Raw genomic sequence first — 17,775 nt, 5'->3', positions numbered from 1 at the left:
CTGAGATTGTAGATGCATAGTGGGCCCAGATCGAAAGATTCTATACAGCATCATGTGCAGAGTAATACTACACCAAAAATAATTGCCATCCACTGTGACATAGCCTGCAGTTGACTGTTGGATCATGATCAAAGTTGTGTCCAGCCCAAGGGCAACAAAAAGCAGGGCTATAACTTGAAAAAAAAATGCAACTTCTCAGGCTAATCAACCTTCTGAGGGCATAAATCTGAGGGCTGCCTGTTCTGAGGGCTGTTTGTTTGCTACCTGGCCAGGTTTAAGGTTTTAGTACTAGTGTACAAAGCCCTAAACAACTTGGGACCAGGATACCTGAGAGAGCACCTCCTCCTTTACCAACCTGCCCAGTCACTGAGGTCATCGGAAGGTAAGTTTCTGGTGGTTCCACATGGACATGTGGCCTGATTGGAGCCCACCAGGAAAAGAGCCTTCTGTGTGGTGGCCCCCTTCTTGTGGAATAACCTGCCTTTAGAGGTCAGGCAGGCACCAATGTTGTGTTGCTTTCAGCACCTCCTGAAACATTGCTATTTCAGGAAGACTTCCTTGAGTGACCAGCCATGGTTTATTAAATTTGGTTTTATCAGAACTCTGTTTCTTTTTAAAAAATATATAAATTATTTTAACATTATGTTTTTACTCTTTATCCTGTTTCCTGTTCACCATTCCAAGGTCTTTGGATGTGGAGCGGTATACCAATACTGTAAATAAAAATAAATAAATCTGGATTGGTATGTTCAGAGGAATCTGTTCTGTACCACCGATATCCCCAAAGCCAGGATACCTTTTGCTCCAAGCACATCCCCTGTTATGCTCTGCTTTATTATCATTCATTATCAGGCTTTTGCTCCGTCACCAGAAGGACAGCCTAGATAGCTAACTGGCTGGCCAGAAAGCTGACTGGCTATTGGGCTGTGAAATGGGCTACATTTCCTTTAAGATCAGACTTACTCAAAGGCTTGAAGTTTTCACCTTTTCCGTCTGAGTGGTAAATTTTTCAAATGTTTGAATTATTGGGGGTTGCAGTGAGGGAGAAAACAGCTGTAGGTGCTTTGGCTCAAATAAAGAGGGTGGGAGTGGGAGGCTTTCAGCTATCAGAAAGAGAAAGATTATAAAATGAACCAAAGGTATCAAGATCCTTGACAAATGTGCCTATCGGGTAGTGTTGTTGTTGTTTTACCAAATTGCTGGAGGAATGCAAATACATTTTCTCCAGTAATCTTCTAGTCTTTGGAATGTTCTTTTCACACTCTGGCTGTAACATCTATACGAACAGCTTCAGCACTGCCAAGAGTAAAAGGTACATATACAGGGAAGGTTAAAATAAATAAATAAGAAATTGCCAACGATTTCAAGAGATTAGGAATTCCTCCCTGTTGTGGGTTTCTTGTGTGTTTGACAATGGAAATGGATCAAACTGAGGGTGACTGTACACTTGCAAAACAAAGCACCCATCTACTATGCTTCACTATTGGAAAACAGTCGAATAGAATACACTGATAGAATACAGGTGAAGAATGAAAGATTACATTTCTGAACTTAGTGAGCAGTAATATGTACTATTTACACAGTGCGTAATGCTACTTTGCTGAGACATATCTGAAAGGGGTATTATATATGATAAAAATATGATTTGCATGTTTGTTTACATTTATTTTCATCAAGTTAAAAGTATCTGAAAATCAAAATACCCAAACTTAAAAGCCTAACAGCTTACACATAGCAGCAATTAACGATAGGAACATACCTGGCAGCAATATACTAAAAAAGAAAAATACCTCACATCAATCAGTTGTTGTTCTTATGCTACCTAGATTGTTAGAGGAATTATCTTGCAGGTGTGATCCCCCCCCCCTTCCGTTCTCCTTTTCATGCTGTTGGCAGAAATTGATTAGTGATCTATGTTTGCATGCTGCTAGGGGCCTGGTGATTAACCATTAAATAAAATGATCTATCCCTAGGCCCATCAGTTGGTTGGTTGCCAAACAGTAATCCAGTGCAATTAACTATCAAAGATTTGTGCACTCCATTATTCCAGGTGGCTGCAGTCAGATCTCTTGCGAGCAGAGAGCTCAAGGGACCACAACTGATCAACACATTAATTTTAATTTTGGTGTGCTCTTGACAGTATGAATTTATGCGACTAATACCCATGGCTTCCAAAATAGCTTAAAGTCTTATTTTCTGCTTTATTTTCGTCCTACAAGAGGAAGAAACAGTCTGTGATCACTCCTGTTTGTGTAGATAGTGCACACTGATGAATTCTAGGTCTCTGTACAGCATAAAGCAAAGCCCCAATGATTCAGTATAACTAATATCCATGCTTTAGAGTGGGCTTACATTACATGGCAACAAATGTGGTTTTGCCACCATGTGTACATGCAGCTATGACAACACTCTTGAGCTCACCTGCTCTTGCAAATCTCAATGCCAGCATGGAGGCTGTGGAATAGTTACAATTCTGTTAGACCCTGGAGGGATAATATTTTTCTATCATAGCAGATGCTATTATGAATGATAAATAAAATCATAGATGTGCCACATGAGCTGAGTTACATGTTTAAACTATTTTGAAAGATTACTAGAAATCTTAATAAATTACTTACCCCTTTTAAAAATCTTTATGAAATGTTGTATAAAATCATGAAATGAATAGGTGGATTTAAAATTGTATCAAACGCTTTGAACATGTTACAGCTTATGCCCAATTTTGAGGAATTAGCAATGAAATCTAATATAGGAAAATTTGACGAAAAAGATAAACAGCATGACTGTTATATTTAAAGATCATTCTAAACACCAGAAAACCCCTTTCCCCAGAAACATATAATAACATATAGATAGGAGTGAGCATAGAGTATGTTCAAGAAAAAAAATATGCAGCCCACAAAATGGAATGCAGTAAAGCTTTAACAAAAATAATGTCATGAGGAATAAATAACAGGAACACATGGCAGAAGAGAGAAAACCCAGAAGTGTAGAAGCTGTCAATGTTTAAAAAAAAAATTAAAATGGGGATCATATCTGGAAAAGGTTTGCAAATTTATATCATTTTGGTAATTTTGTATGGTGCCAATGAAAGCTCTTATTGTACATCCATTTCCAGATTCCAATCAAATGGCAATATCTTCTAAAAGGAAATAATTTATATTAGAAATAAAAATAGGGAGTTAAAGAGCAGATGCAAAACCACCTGAATGAAGTGTGACTACTTCGGTAGCTTCTAATATGTATGTCACAAGAGTGGTATGATAAGCCTTCAGAGAACACAGAAACAGCATGGTCTTTGCCTAGTTCCACATGTTTTGGACTACATCTCCTATAAGCCCCAGCCAGGATGGGGATTATAGGAGTTGTTCAGAATATCTGGAGGGCACCTGGTTGCCTACCTCTGGAGGATACACAGTTAAAGTGACAAATTGATATCTTTTACTCTTGAAAAGTTCTTTGAAAACAAAACTCTTTTACTCTTTGAAAAACAACATTGTCAGGAAGAGACAAGATTTTAATTCTGTCAGTGAGAGAAGTTTGCGTAATATGCTGACCAGTCAGAGAAAAGACATAACAATATGGCCTGTGTGGAAAACTGTTTAGTGAAGCAATCTAAGTATTGGCATTTTTTACCCTGACCTATCCAGGGAACTCAACATACACAAGAGGAGATTGTCCTATATTGAGACACAAGTGAATGTGAGAACTAATACAGCTCTTTTCATTTCTATGCGTTTTTTAAAAATTATTTTAAAGTAAAAAGAAAGAAACGTAGTAATATTCCCTGAAACCATAAAGTGCTGGATCTGACAGCTTTCTGAAACAATACAGTATGACTGTTTAATGCAGTATCATTTGTGTAAAGATACCACAAATACTCAGATAACATGCAGTGCAATCCTATTCTATTCAGAAGTAAGCCCCACTGATTTCAGTGGGAGTTATTTCCAGGTGTGTAGGATTGTAGCATAAAAGGCTTACTCCAATAGAAGAATCTAGGCAGAATCTTGTACTATTTCCTGTTTTGACCATAGAGGGGGAAAGAATAGGTGCTATCCTCATTGTGAATGTTGAAACTGCAATTCTGTGCTGAAGTTCGTTGCTTCCCATTGATTTCAGTGTGAATTTAGCAGCCTATTTGTGCAAAGCTCCAGCTTAATTATTTAATTTGTTTATTGACAAAAATGCTAGGCTGGCTTACAAAGTTTTAAAAGTTTGACTGCTTTGTCAGCAGCATAGCTTTGTAAACGATGGACCCTCTGATCCCAAGGTCTGTGCAGTGCCTAAACTGTATCTGAGAATGGCTGAGAGTACACAAGCTGGATCTTTAAGCTACCTTAAGCATATTTCGGTTGCCTTGAAAGGGCTCTTATTCTTTCAGTTGGTCTTCTGAAGGAAAGCTGTGATGATTAGCTGTGTTGATGGCATTGTGCTATCATCACAACTTGAAATCTGTTGGTCTTTGAAAAAGCTTCTGCTGGTAGCGGTAGCAAAGTCATACCTTTCAAAATAATTACTCAGGAGAAAATGGTGCTGCACTTCTTCCTGCTTCCTTTCCACTTCATTTTGCCATAAAGAATGATGCAAACTTTGCCTTCTTAACTTCAGGCTTTTTTGAATAATCAGTGAAAGCATGCCCCAATTACTTTGTATGATATTTCCATAAGTCACCTTACAGTGAAAATAGCATAATTTCATGCCTAGAATTATTTGTTTGTTTGTTTATTACATGTTTATATGGCCCAATAGTCGAGGCTGTCTGGGCAGTTCAAAATTAAAACCATAAAATACAACATGACAGGACACAACATAAAACTTTTGAAAGTTTAAAAGTACCATGCAAAACCAAAAAATAACCTAGCAGCAGTTACAGCCCAGGGAAAGCCTGTGTGAAAAGGGGTGTTTTCAGGAGGCGTTTAAAAGATGTTACATTTTCTGCCTCCTGAACTGCATGAGGGAGGGTGTTCCAGACAGTGGGTGCCACTACAGATAAGACCCGGTGTTGAGGTTCTTCACGGCAACATTCTGTTTGTTTAGAATGACCAGCAGGACCTCCTCTGATGATCTTAAATGTCACCTGGCTATATATATAACGGAAGGTGTTTTGCTAGGTATCCTGGTCCCAACTTGTTTCGGGCTTTATATGATAAAGCCCTAAATTATTGGGTGGATGGGTAGGTGGAAGGGATATTTTTCTGTTGCTGATACTGATGCTCATCCTCTACCATTAAAAAACCCATTTGACTAGATATGCTATAGCATAGAACTTCAATGGACATCACCTTTAGCTCCATGATGGGCAGGAATAATATAATCATACCAGTACAAATAAGAACTTATTCACCACTAAAAAAATGCAGCAAAATGTATGTTTCACATTCAAGAAAATGCCCCTGTAGCTGCTTGGATGTGTGGATGAGGCCACAAAGGTCCATGGCCTCAAACCATCTTAGAAAGGGGAAGGTACAGAAAAGGACAACCAAAGTGATTTGCGGTTGGAGTACTATGAGGAAATGGTATAGTGTTTGGGGCTTTGTAGTTAAGACTATGGTGGGAGGGGACAGCAACAGAGGTTTATAAAATTATGCATGTTGTGGACAATGTAGATAGCGAGATGTTTTCGTTCCTCTCATAATGCTAGGACTTGGGGGGGGGGAGGCAGGGAAGGTTATTCAGTGAAACCATTTGGCAGGACATTCAGACAGACAAAAGTTTGTCCTTTACACAACACAGATTTTATTTATGCAATTTGTTGTCACAATATGTTGTGATGGCCAGTAGTTTAGAGCAGGAGAGCACACAGAATCATCCCAAATAACAATAAAAAATATTTTAGAGATGGCCCTTGCAATTAATAGAATTAATAATCTTCAATCCCATACAGTGCCCGACAGAATGATTAGGAAGCGGCCTTATATCAGGTCAGACAATTTTTTTACAGTATTTTCTACTCTGACTGACAGTGGTACTCCAAGGTTTTAGGCAGATGCCTTTCACCTTCCCTGCTCCCTCACCTTTTAACTGGAGATTCCATATTTTAAATCTGAAACTTCCTGCATGAAAAACATGCAAACCCAGACTTGCACATTTCTCCTCTGGTGCAGCTGCAAAGAACAGTTTGGAAACTTTCACTTCCTCTTTAGAGTAACCACAGCTTGCAGTGTTGTCCAAAGCTGGACAAACAACCCAACTTCAAACCATAGTTTGCTTTCACTAATCATAGTTAAGGGTAACTACATTTTAGTGTTTGAGTGATTCAGCTCTTTGTGGTTAATCTAAAACATAAGTAGAAGCTTCCAGTCTCCTCCTCATGGAGAGGAGAGTGCATGAGGCTTTTACAACATCAAACTATGATTTGACAAGAAGTCTGAACATAGCCTGTAGCTCAGGGTACTAGTCACCTTTAAGTGATCTTCATGTGGAATAATAACATGAAACCCCAAGAGCTTCTGTAGTCATCATTCTAATAGCATTGTGTGTATGTGTGTGCTTTTTACTGTTCAAGAGTTTAAAATCTTTATATTAATACTGATTAAATTTCTATGGGTTGGATCCAACCTTAATTATACTTAGAGCAGGCCCATTGAAATCAGTGGGACTTAAGCCAGTCCTGTCTAACTGAAGTCCCATTGATTTCAGTGACTCTTCTTTGGCAAATGTGCGTTAAACTTGGGAAGTAGTTGTACATCTTTTTAAACAGAAACCTCATTTGATGTGTGTACGTGAAAAGATAAGAGTTTTGAAATTTCCATATTTTGTTAACATTTTCCCTGGTGCTCCCAAGTTCGCAATAGTTTTTATCCTACTTCTGCCATTTTATGTGAAGTACCATAACTGGATGAGAGAAATTAAATAAAATCACAAGGGAGAATCAAAATAATTAATACTAGCCACAAGACATTTTAGTCTTGCTGTCCCTGGGCAACCACTTGAAGAGCTCAAAATGGCATGGCTGGTCCCATAAATCAGAAAAGAAAAGAAAATCAGAAGTGAGGGTTTCTGGAAAAAAGAAAGATTTTGGCAATATTTTTATTGAAAACAACAGTACAGGATAAGTAGTTTAGCCTAGACCATTTTCAGTCTTCTAGGAATCTGGAGGTTTTTATTAAGCAAATGTACCTTTTAAATTAATAAAGTGTTTTTAGAATGATACATATTATTCTTTGTCATAGTAATATTGGTAGTATACTTAAGCAATACAGAAAATAAGGCATTAACAGAATTTCAAAAAATGTATGTACAGAGTGGCCCAAAAGTAGGTATACAGTATAGTTTATTTGCATTTTGTTACATTGTTTATTACATTTACATTTGTTTAACACTGTTTAATCTCGTAAGTGCTCAGTATGTATTCCATCAGCATTGCAACATTCCTCGAACCTGTCCAGAACACTGTCACACACAATACGACACAAATTCCGGTCCGCATCAATGTCCATAAATGCTTCCAAGATGAACTATTTTAATTCGTCCACTGTCCAGGGATTCCTCTCAAAAACCTTATTCTTTACTACGCCCCCCAAAAGAAGTCCATTGGTGTTAAGTTGGGTGAACGTGGCGGCCATTCAATGCTGCCATGTTGTCCGATCCAATGCTGTGGGAAGGTGTTGTCAAGATAGTCCCTTACTGCAAAAGCATAATGAGGAGGTGCCCTAACTTGTTGGAAGAGCAGTTCAGCGAAGTTAGCCTTGGTTCTGAGTTGTGGCACTACCACGTCACGTAACATGTTTAGGTAATTGTTACTATCCACAGTTGTATTGAAGAAAACCTGTCCTACAACACCTTCGCTGGACAGTGCACTCCACACTGACGCCTGGCTGGTTCAGTTGAGATGTGATAGTCAAATGAAGATTTTCATCTGCCCAGTACACACAGTTATGCCTGTTCACGTGGCCTGACAACTTGAAAGAAGCCTCATCTGACCAGATGATCTTATCAAGAAGGTCTGGTTCGTTAGAGATTTGATTACACATCATCTCACAAAATTGCAACCGACGGTCTGGGTCGTCCTCCAGAAGACTATGTAAGAGTCTTGGATGGTACGGCTTCAATTTCAATTTACTCATTAAGCGTTGCAAGGACGTTCTAGGTATGGATAGCTGCTTAGACGCATGTCGTGTGGATTTTTTTGGACTGTTCACAAATGTCAGAGCGACCCTCATCTCATTTTCCTCTGTCATAGATGTCCTAGGACATCCAGATTTCGGTGCATTAGCCGCTGCACCTGTTGCTTCAAATTTATCTTTAAGACGATAAATTGTCAGACGTGTTGGTGGAGGAGTGTCAGATGCTTCTTGCCACGCTGTGCACACCCGCTCGGCATTTTCAGTCTTCCAGTACTGCTTTAGAATCCACTTTCTTTGTTCTTGACTCAAGTTCACTGCCATCATTCATAATATCAGTAAAAAAAATAACTAAACAACTAAACAACTGTATACCTACTTAAGGGCCTTACTCCCCCCTGTAAAAGACAGAGGAAAGAAATGGTTGTTCAGCTATTAAATAAGGATGGCAAAATGATAACAGATGACAAAGAAAAGGCAGAGGTGCTCAATTCCTACTTTGGCTCAGTCTTCTCCCGAAAGAGGGTCTATGAGCCCCCTGGCAAAGACAAAGTACAGGCTGAAGGGGCTAGGGATGTACGAAACGACTTACCTGTTTCATTTCGTACGTCTGCAGTGGGGGAGGAGGCGCTCCATCCCTCCCCCCGAAATCCCCGACAGCTGGCTCCGCTCCGCGGCGGCTCCACAGGGCCGCCAGCCGAGCAGCCCGCAGTGACATCCAGCCGCTGCTGGGCTGCGCAGGGACACAAATGGCGGCCGCTGTAGCCACCGCCATTTGCGTTCCCTTTTTTTGTTTGGCCATGATAGGCTACATAAATATTTATGTAGCCTATCACCACCTCCATGGGGACGCAAATGGCATCCCTGTGTTAGCCGTGATAGGCTACTTAAGTATTTACGTAGCCTATCACGGCTAAAATGGTGAAGCGAATGGAGCCGCAGATGTGGCTGCCATTCGCAAAGCAGTGCGAACGGCAGCAGGTGAGTGCTCCATTTCGCGCGCCTTTCACAGGGTGGGGGGGCGGGGGGCTTCGTTCCGCCACGGGTTTCAGAGGGGGCGAATGCACTGGCATTCGGCTTCACCGAGATCCATGGCGGAATTCTCCACCATCCCTAGAAGGGGCAGGATTGCATCTTGAGATTGATAGGCATATGGTCAAGGAACACCTAATTACTTTGAATGAGTTCACATCTTCAGGGCCAGATGAACTGCATCTTAGAGTAATGAAGGAACTGGCAGAAGAACTCTCAGAACCGCTGTCTAGTCTCTTTGAGAAATCATGGAGGACGGGTGAAGTGCCAGATGACTGGAGGAGGGCTAATGTTGTCCCTATCTTCAAAAAGGGTAAAAAGGAGGAACCTGGGAACTACAGACCAGTCAGTCTGACATCAATCCCTGGGAAAATTCTGGAGCAGATGATAAAGCAATCCATCTGGAAGCACCTTGAAAGCAATGCAGTGATTACTCGAAGCCAACATGGATTTGTCAAGAACAAGTCCTGCCACACAAATCTGATCTCATTTTTTGATCAAGTAACCTCCCTTGTAGACCGTGGGATAGACATCATATACCTTGACTTCAGCAAAGCTTTCGACAAAGTGCCCCATGATATCCTGATGAGCAAACTAGCTCAAAGTGGGCTAGATAAAACAACGATCCGGTGGATCCACAGTCGGCTACAGAATCAGACTCAAAGAGTGCTTATCAATGGGACCTTCTCAAACTGGGGAGAGGTAATGAGTGGGGTTCCTCAGGGCTCAGTCCTGGGCCCAGTGGTCTTCAACATTTGTATTAATGACTTGGAGGAGGAGGTGCAGGGAATGCTGATCAAATTTGCAGATGACACAAAATGGGGCGGGATAGCTAATACTTTGGAAGACAGGAACAAAATTCAAAGGGATCTTGATGGAATGGAGTGCTGGGCAGAAAACAACAGAATGGCATTTAATAGGGACAAATGCCAAGTTCTGCACCTAGGAAAAAGAAACCAAATGCACAGTTACAAGATGGGGGATACGTGGCTCAACAACACTACAAGCAAGAAGGATCTTGGAATTGTTGTCGATTGCAAGCTGAATATGAGCCAACAATGTGATGCGGCTGCAAAAAAGGCAAATGCCATTTTGGGCTGCATTAATAGAAGCATAGCTTCCAAATCCCAGGAAGTACAAGTTTCCCTCTACTCAACACTGGTTAGGCCTCATCTGGAGTACTGTGTCCAGTTCTGGGCACCACACTTTAAGAAGGACGCAGACAAACTGGAGAGAGTTCAGAGGAGGGCAACAAAGATGATCAGGGGACTGGAAACAAAGCCCTATGAGGAGAGACTGAAAGAACTGGGCATGTTTAGCCTTGAGAAGAGAAGACTGAGGGGAGATATGATAGCGTTCCTTAAGTACTTGAAAGGTTGTCACAGAGAGGAAGGCCAGGATCTCTTCTCAATCATCCCAGAGTGCAGGACACGGAATCATGGGCTCAAGTTACAGGAAGCCAGATTCCGGCTGAACATCAGGAAAAACTTCCTGACTGTTAGAGCAATTCGACAATGGAACCAATTACCTAGGGAGGTGGTGGGCTCTCCCACACTGGAGGCATTCAAGATGAGACTAGACAGCCATCTTTCAGGGATGCTCTGACTTGGATTCCTGCATTGAGCAGGGGGTTGGACTCAATGGCCTTGTAGGCCCCTTCCAACCCTAATATTCTATAATTCTATGATTCTGTGCGCCATGTAACCCTGGGACCTGCGGGTACATTTGGGAATTTGAGAAACTGCTGTGGGTATGACAAAGTGTTATAATGGCTGCTATGCAGGCCTGGCTAATGAAGAGTTGTAGGGGAGAGAAATAGTGAGGCTAGAGGCTAGGAGTGAGGTGGAGATGGAAAAAGTTGCTTCTTGGCCTGCCCAATCTTCTTCTGTCCACACAGACCTTTCCCCTTTGCGCTCTCTCTCTCTCTGTCTCTCCACTCTCAGCCTCTAGCCTCGCTATTTCTTTACCCCCATCATTTACCCCGTTTCTCCCCCACCCCTCCTAGCCTCTAGTCTTGCTCTTTCTGTTCCCTCTACCCCTTTGCCTTGCTTTCTCTTCCTGCCCACTTAACAGATGATCAGCAACAGGTTCAGGAACAGGGAAGAGAACCTGGTGCTAGGGATGTATGGATTTTGTAAAATCTGTTCTGTCTGCATTTCATGGATTGTCAGGTGCCTTTGGTTCCATCATCCTCTCATTGGTGGAATTGGATCTTTTCCAATTTCCTGAATTTGCTCAAATTTGCACTTGTGAAAATGCACAAATTGCCCCCAGAATGTGCAAATCCCCCCCCAAAATGTGTGTTTTCATACTTTAGCGTATGGGGGAATAAGCATTTTCAGCCGGTGTTTTTAAACTTTACATATTTTTCATGACTAAATTTGTGTAAAATTCTAGAAAGTGAAAAAAAATAGTCCACAAGTCCATGGAATCCATGCCACTCAGGAAAAGCTAGTCCACTGTGGAATCCTTGGGTTGGATTCATAGAAATCAAAACTCATTTGATTCCATTTCAGATTCCTCCAACATTTTTACCTGGCACCCTAATATTTTTTCAATTTTTTATTAAACGTTTTTTTAAGGGTGCCGAGAGTGAAGAGCTGTGTGGGCGATATGGGAGGTACTGGTGCCCACCACGTTGGGGCCCCCTGGTGTAACCTGTCCTGGTCAACAGTCTGGTCGCAGCATTCTGAACCAGCTAAAGTTTCTGAACAGTTTGGGTATAATCAGCATATTGGTGGCACCGAACCCCCAAAGTCTGGACAATCTCTCCTAGAGGTTTCATGTATGTGTTAAATAGCATGGGGGGATAAGATGGAATCCTGAAAGACATCCCAGGCCAATGGCCATGGTGTCAAACAGGAATCCCCCAGCACCACCTTCTGAGATTGCCCCTCAAAGAAGGACCAGAGCTACCGTATGACAGTGCCTCCCAGTCTCACCTCAGACAGAATTCTCAACAATTCCCTGAGTCTCCAGAAAGGGGATATATTAACTTCCCTGCTTTTCGCTGCTCCTTTTCGGAGCAGTTACAGCTGTTATCACTGTGCTTCAGTGGGTGTGTGCAAATCTCCCCTGCAGTTACTGCAGGTGTACAGGTTCCCCTCCATTTACTTCCCAGACCTGAAATTTGTGCAAATATTCCTGACACTTTAAAAAAAACAAAAAAATACACCCCTTAGAGGGTGGCTGAATGGGATGGAGCAAATGGGGTGCCTGTACCAGCAGTACTTACACGTAATACTTTGTCCCATGCAGTCACCTTAAACTATTTCCTACTGAGGTTTAGACTTCCACGACTAGTCTCCTCTGCAGGGGTGATGAATCCATTGTTCTTAAGCATCCCCTCCCACTGTCAGGAGGCCCTAGCCAGCCTCTTTCAGTCTACTCCAGTAGCCAACTCCAGACACAGACAAAGGATTCTTTTCAAGGCTTTATTCCTTTTACAACTTAATAACTCTATCACCAGCGACTAAGCTATGAACAGCAGAGTAATCTATGCCCCGGGTTGGAAACAGTTGGTCCCCATTTGAATGAGAATCACTTGCAGACCCTGAACTTATGGGCTAGGAAGAGTCCCTCCCCTTTTCCCTTGGGTCCTCTGGACGCGACCGTTGCTTGCACGCCAAACAGGCGCTATGCCTCCTTTCCGCGCCCTCCATAGCTCGTCGCTCTCTGTGTCTGCACCAAGCATCCAGCCAGTCCTCCTCCCGCGCTCTTTCACTCCCAGGACTGCTATCTATATCTGGAATGCCGGTTGGAGGAATCTCTGCCAGCTGCAGAGCCTGGGAGGGAAGAGCGTGCTCCTCTCCCATGGACGGCTATTCCTCCTCAGAATCAGAACTGCTCTGAGGTTCTATGGGTTCAGTGTGCACCCTGACACCCACAATACAGAGCCTACTGAGCCTATTGGTTTTCCAGGGAGCCAAGGGCAATGAAGCTGGGACAAGGATGGCCAGAATGTAGGTGGTGGAAGACTCTGGGTGAATCCAACCAAACCTAAATATGAGCTCTTTATTGAGCATACCATTGCATCCATAGTGTGCAGTCCAGCAGAGATTTTCTGCGTGATTTGAAGCATTTTACCACCTTGTCCACAGAGTGAAACGAAGGAAGCCTTTCAAGTCCTACTGTGTGACATGTTTGCTGAGCAAGGATTATGCTCAAGGATTATACTCAACCTGGATGGCACAGAATCTGCAGTTCATTCAAGACAGAATTTGCAGATCATTCCAGAGCATCATCTTGGTTTGTGGAATGAGTTTCAGTTATTGCAGCCTGAGGATATGGAGAGGTGTTTGGAGAAGTGCAGCATCCCATATGCCTGCTCAATCCATGCCATATAATAGCTTAACATCTATTGTTAATAGGGGGATTGACCAGCTGTGTCCAGGATATGATAAAAGCCTTGTTTCTTGGAAACTACAGTTAGTTCAACATGCAACTTCTAGGCAACTGACTGGCCTGCTTGTTGGGAACACATCTCACTGGCTTCTGACACATTTCTGAACACAATTAATCTTTGGAGGACCTCCTCCAGGTGCCCTAGCCATCGGAAGTGAGGCACACAAGACTGCTCATCAGGCATAATACGAGCAGACTTCTGTACCCCCTGTTTATGAAATATCTCCTTAACAAGGCCCGCCCGGCACCAACATTGTTGTCTTTTCGACACCACATTAAAAATGTCCTCTTCTCTCAGGCATTTGGCAGCATATAATAAGTCTCTTTGATTGTCCCTGGCTCATTGTTTTAAATTGTTTGAGATATATGTTGTTGTTGTGTGCTGTTTGTTCTGTGTCATTATGTGAATGGTTTTTATACTTTATGTAATGTATTTTAATGTTTTGTTTTTTTAAAATTGTGAGCTACCCAGAGAGCTTCGGCTATGGGGCGGTATAGAAATATAATAAATGAAATGAAATAATAGGAAGAGAGCTAATTTTCAGTTAATAGAAAGGGATGCTTGCCTGGCAGCTACGTTAATATTTTTCCAGGCCTTTTAACTTGACGAGACATTTTTATATTACTTGGTTTTCATAGTGGTGCTGGTGTCTTATTATTTGGAATTGTTTATATCTTTTTTTCATGAACTGCCTTGAAAATACTTATTCATCAAATACAAATTTATCAAATAAAAATAAACTTTTTGGCAAAGTGATCTACTTCATCCAATGTATGCAGTGGAAAGTACTCATCTCTTTGAAAGAAGTACATATTTGTGTTTTTGTTTTTTTAGTGTTAATGACGTCATTTATCATTCAGTTTAATTGACAAGAGTTAAAATGAGAGATGTGGAAATTAGCTAGCTGTGCATTCAGTGGTTCAGTGAAAGCCATCAAATGGTATGGCGACTATACAACCAGCAGGCACACAAGAGCCCTTAAGAGAGGGCATATGTACGTGTATTGTATGTGAACAGTTCTTACCACCTACTGTCAATTAGCCCTATGTTCTCCATGTAAGAATCTCTTAAGATGCACTCCTATGCATGTTTAGACAGAAAAAAGACCTACAGCTCCCAGCATGCCCCAACCAGCTATCCATTCTCAGTAGAGAGTGCTGTGTAACTCAAAACTTTGCATATTTCTACATAAAAAGGTTTGTTGTATGAAGGCTAGTGGATGGCCTGTTTTATAATCTCTGGATACTACTACAAATGCACATTTTTGGATGTGCAGATAAATCCATCTCTCAAAGGAAAGTGACTTTGTTTATCACACCAAACTGCTAGGACACGATAGTAATTTTAAACGTTTATCTTAGTAAACCCTCTGCTTTCAATTAGTGGTCATTTATTGTGTATGCAATTTGTTTTCAAAGAGAATATTAATTTCAGTGTAAAATGATAGTCACAGAAAACATGACAACCTGCTTTGGCAATAAAAACATTTATTGCAAATAATTCTGGCAATGAATATGAATGCTGTTGGTTAACTATACAGCTACAGGAAAGGGAGCAATCATATGAAGTTGTAAACTATACAGCTAGAATCCAAAGATCATCCATGATTACACCAAATGTAATAATTATTAATACTGCCCCCCAAATCAGCACTGAGGAACACTTCTAAACTGAAGATTACCCATAAGATTGAGGGAAGTAATTGGTAAACTGCTTAATCAAGTCTTGCTTGGAAGTGAATAAAGACTTCAGGGTAGAAAGAACATGCAGGCTTTAAGGAACACAACACGCCAGTGGAATTCTTTTTTTCAGAAAGAAACAAAGATAGCAGTAATTAATGACCCTGACTCTGTGCCAAAAAAGCTTTCTTCTGACAACTCTAACTTAATTAAAACTTAAGACATTTCAGTGGCCTCAGAAAGCCCCTGATGGGGTGAACTCTTGCAAACTCGTGAGAAAATTTTGTAAATTAAAGGAAAAGATGTGTGTTACCACTGGTGCCATGACTCTAATCCCTGACAGTCAAAGAATCTATTTAGCCAAAGCCTTTTCTTTTAACTGGCTCACACCTGCAGGCTTCCAGGCATTTCCTCTGTACCAGAAAAGGCATTTTTTGTGTTTTACGGAAGATCAGATAATAGGAGTCCTGCTGTTTCTTTTGTTTTTGTGCATTGTTCATTAGCCTGTGAGTAGCAGGCAAACTTGATATGCTTGGCTTACTTAGGGCTAGGACATTAGTAGAAAGCTTTAGGAGACACAATATTAGGGAAGATGGAAAAAAATAGTTCAAATGAAAACTCACAGTTGAAGAGCAGGCAGAATGACAGAGACCTGCTGTTCTTCTCACATCCAGGTTAGAAGAAACAGTATTCTGCTTTGGGCAGTGCTTGTTTTGTTGAAGGGGGAATCCATTCAAATTATACTTTATTTTTCTAATTAATGCAATGTCTGTTCACTTTGAATAGCATGTGAGTTTTTCACCAGGTATAGTATATGAACAGAAATGTCTTGTTTGCTTTGGCAAGGGAGTGAACATCCTGTGGGATGAGAGATTTGCTGACTAAATCCTGCAAATAATACTAGTTGTATGCTAATTAATATAAAGTGTCCCATAATTTATATAAAAAAGAAGGGAGCCAGATTCATCTCTCTTTAACAAAGTATCACTTTCTATAGGTTAAAAAATACAGTACCCAAAGCCCTCTAGGTTACATTCATTGATTCTGTGAATACTTAAACATTACGCCTGAGTAGGACAGACATTCACTAGGCAGAAATAAAATTGTATGTCGTATAATTTATGTTTTTTCCTACTTTGTTTTATCATATATTCTGTAGTAGCGGTGCATTGGATCTAGGCCTATAAATCCATAATACACTTGGGCACGAGATGGAATTACTAAGTAACAGATATTTGACATTTAGAATCCTTGTTAAAGACCTGATACCAATTTATTTGTTTTTCATGGGTGATAATCCCTTGGTTTACAGTTTTGTTACAATTTTTTGTCTGTTCTGCTAGAAATGGGGTTTGTATGTACAAAAGTAGCTTTCTATAGAATGTTGCAGCCAAGGATGCAAATAGTGTACTGAAGGTGTTTACAAATATACTATTTGGCCCACTGCCCCTTAGTAACTAGAAAATTCTGTCAGCAAATTTATGTAACATTAAAAAGGACAATGGTGGCAATCAGAATATTTCTTATTTGGAAATTGACCATAGCAACTTCAGAAAACTATTCCTAAAATGTAATGTGTGGCTGTATAATGACCACCTGCCACTTGATAATAGGTATCTAAAAAGTTTACTAGGCCTATGAGTTTGTCTTTGGGTACATTATTAGTTATGTTTTTTGAATATATTTGGTGTGCCTTTAGAATACATTTTCTGTGCCTTAATATAATGGAAGAAGGGTTTTTTTTTTAAGCAACTACTGTAACAGAATATGTTTGGAAGTTGTGAAGGTTTTCCATTAAAAGAATCAGAATTTAAGAGGATCTTGTTACATGCTGTGGGCAGAAATCAGACTCAGCAATGCTTGCAAAAACAGATTTTTAAAGCAAAAATTTGTTGTGGGTCACTGTGATTGTATTTTAAAGTTTCACATCATAGTCTGTTTTGAATTAAGTTAAACTACAAATTAAGTTACTTAACATTTTAGTGTATCTAACATATAATTAAGAGAAACATTTTTGTTTATAGAAAATGTAAGCTTATTCCATGCATGCAGATTTATGGAAAATTTATATAAACATTTATGTACGAGTCACTATTTATAATGAAGTGTAACCTCCATAACACTAGATGGAATTGAAATGTACCAGGACTTGGACTTTTTGCCTCTTCACTTTTGTGATCTGTTAAGATATTAAACTGGTAGTTTTCTAGAACTGTGGAAGCTGTTTAACCTATTTTACTAGTTACAAGATACTGCATACTGTTAATACTCTCTCAGCACACCAATGTATTTGTTTTTAATGATGATTAAATTTAAGCACCGACATGCCAATCATTCATTCATTCATTCATTCATTCATTTATGACATTTATATATCTCCTTTCTCCCAGAGCACTCAAAGCAATTTGTATATGAGGGGTAACAGATGCTCTTGTCATGTTAATACATTGTATAAATACTAGTTATCTCACCCCCCCCCAAAAAAAAAAAACAAATACCCTTACTATAAAATGTATTAAAACAGTACTAGGTTGTCTTTTTACACCTGTGTTATGAACAGTGAGAATATTTTGAGAGTTTCCTTTGAGTGATT

The 17,775-nt window shown here is 40.4% G+C and overlaps 1 protein-coding gene across 1 annotated transcript in view; it reads left to right on the top strand.

Moving 5' to 3' along the window:
- The window catches only part of ZFHX4 (zinc finger homeobox 4), a 235,295-nt gene that overhangs the window by 106,868 nt on the left and 110,652 nt on the right, over positions 1-17,775 (top strand). The window lies entirely within an intron of this gene.

Source organism: Heloderma suspectum, chromosome 4, assembly GCF_057233095.1.
Source record: "Heloderma suspectum isolate Gila_16-S chromosome 4, 16-S_ref, whole genome shotgun sequence".
Lineage (NCBI taxonomy): Eukaryota > Metazoa > Chordata > Lepidosauria > Squamata > Helodermatidae > Heloderma > Heloderma suspectum.
This window is presented reverse-complemented; position numbering and strand designations above follow the sequence as displayed.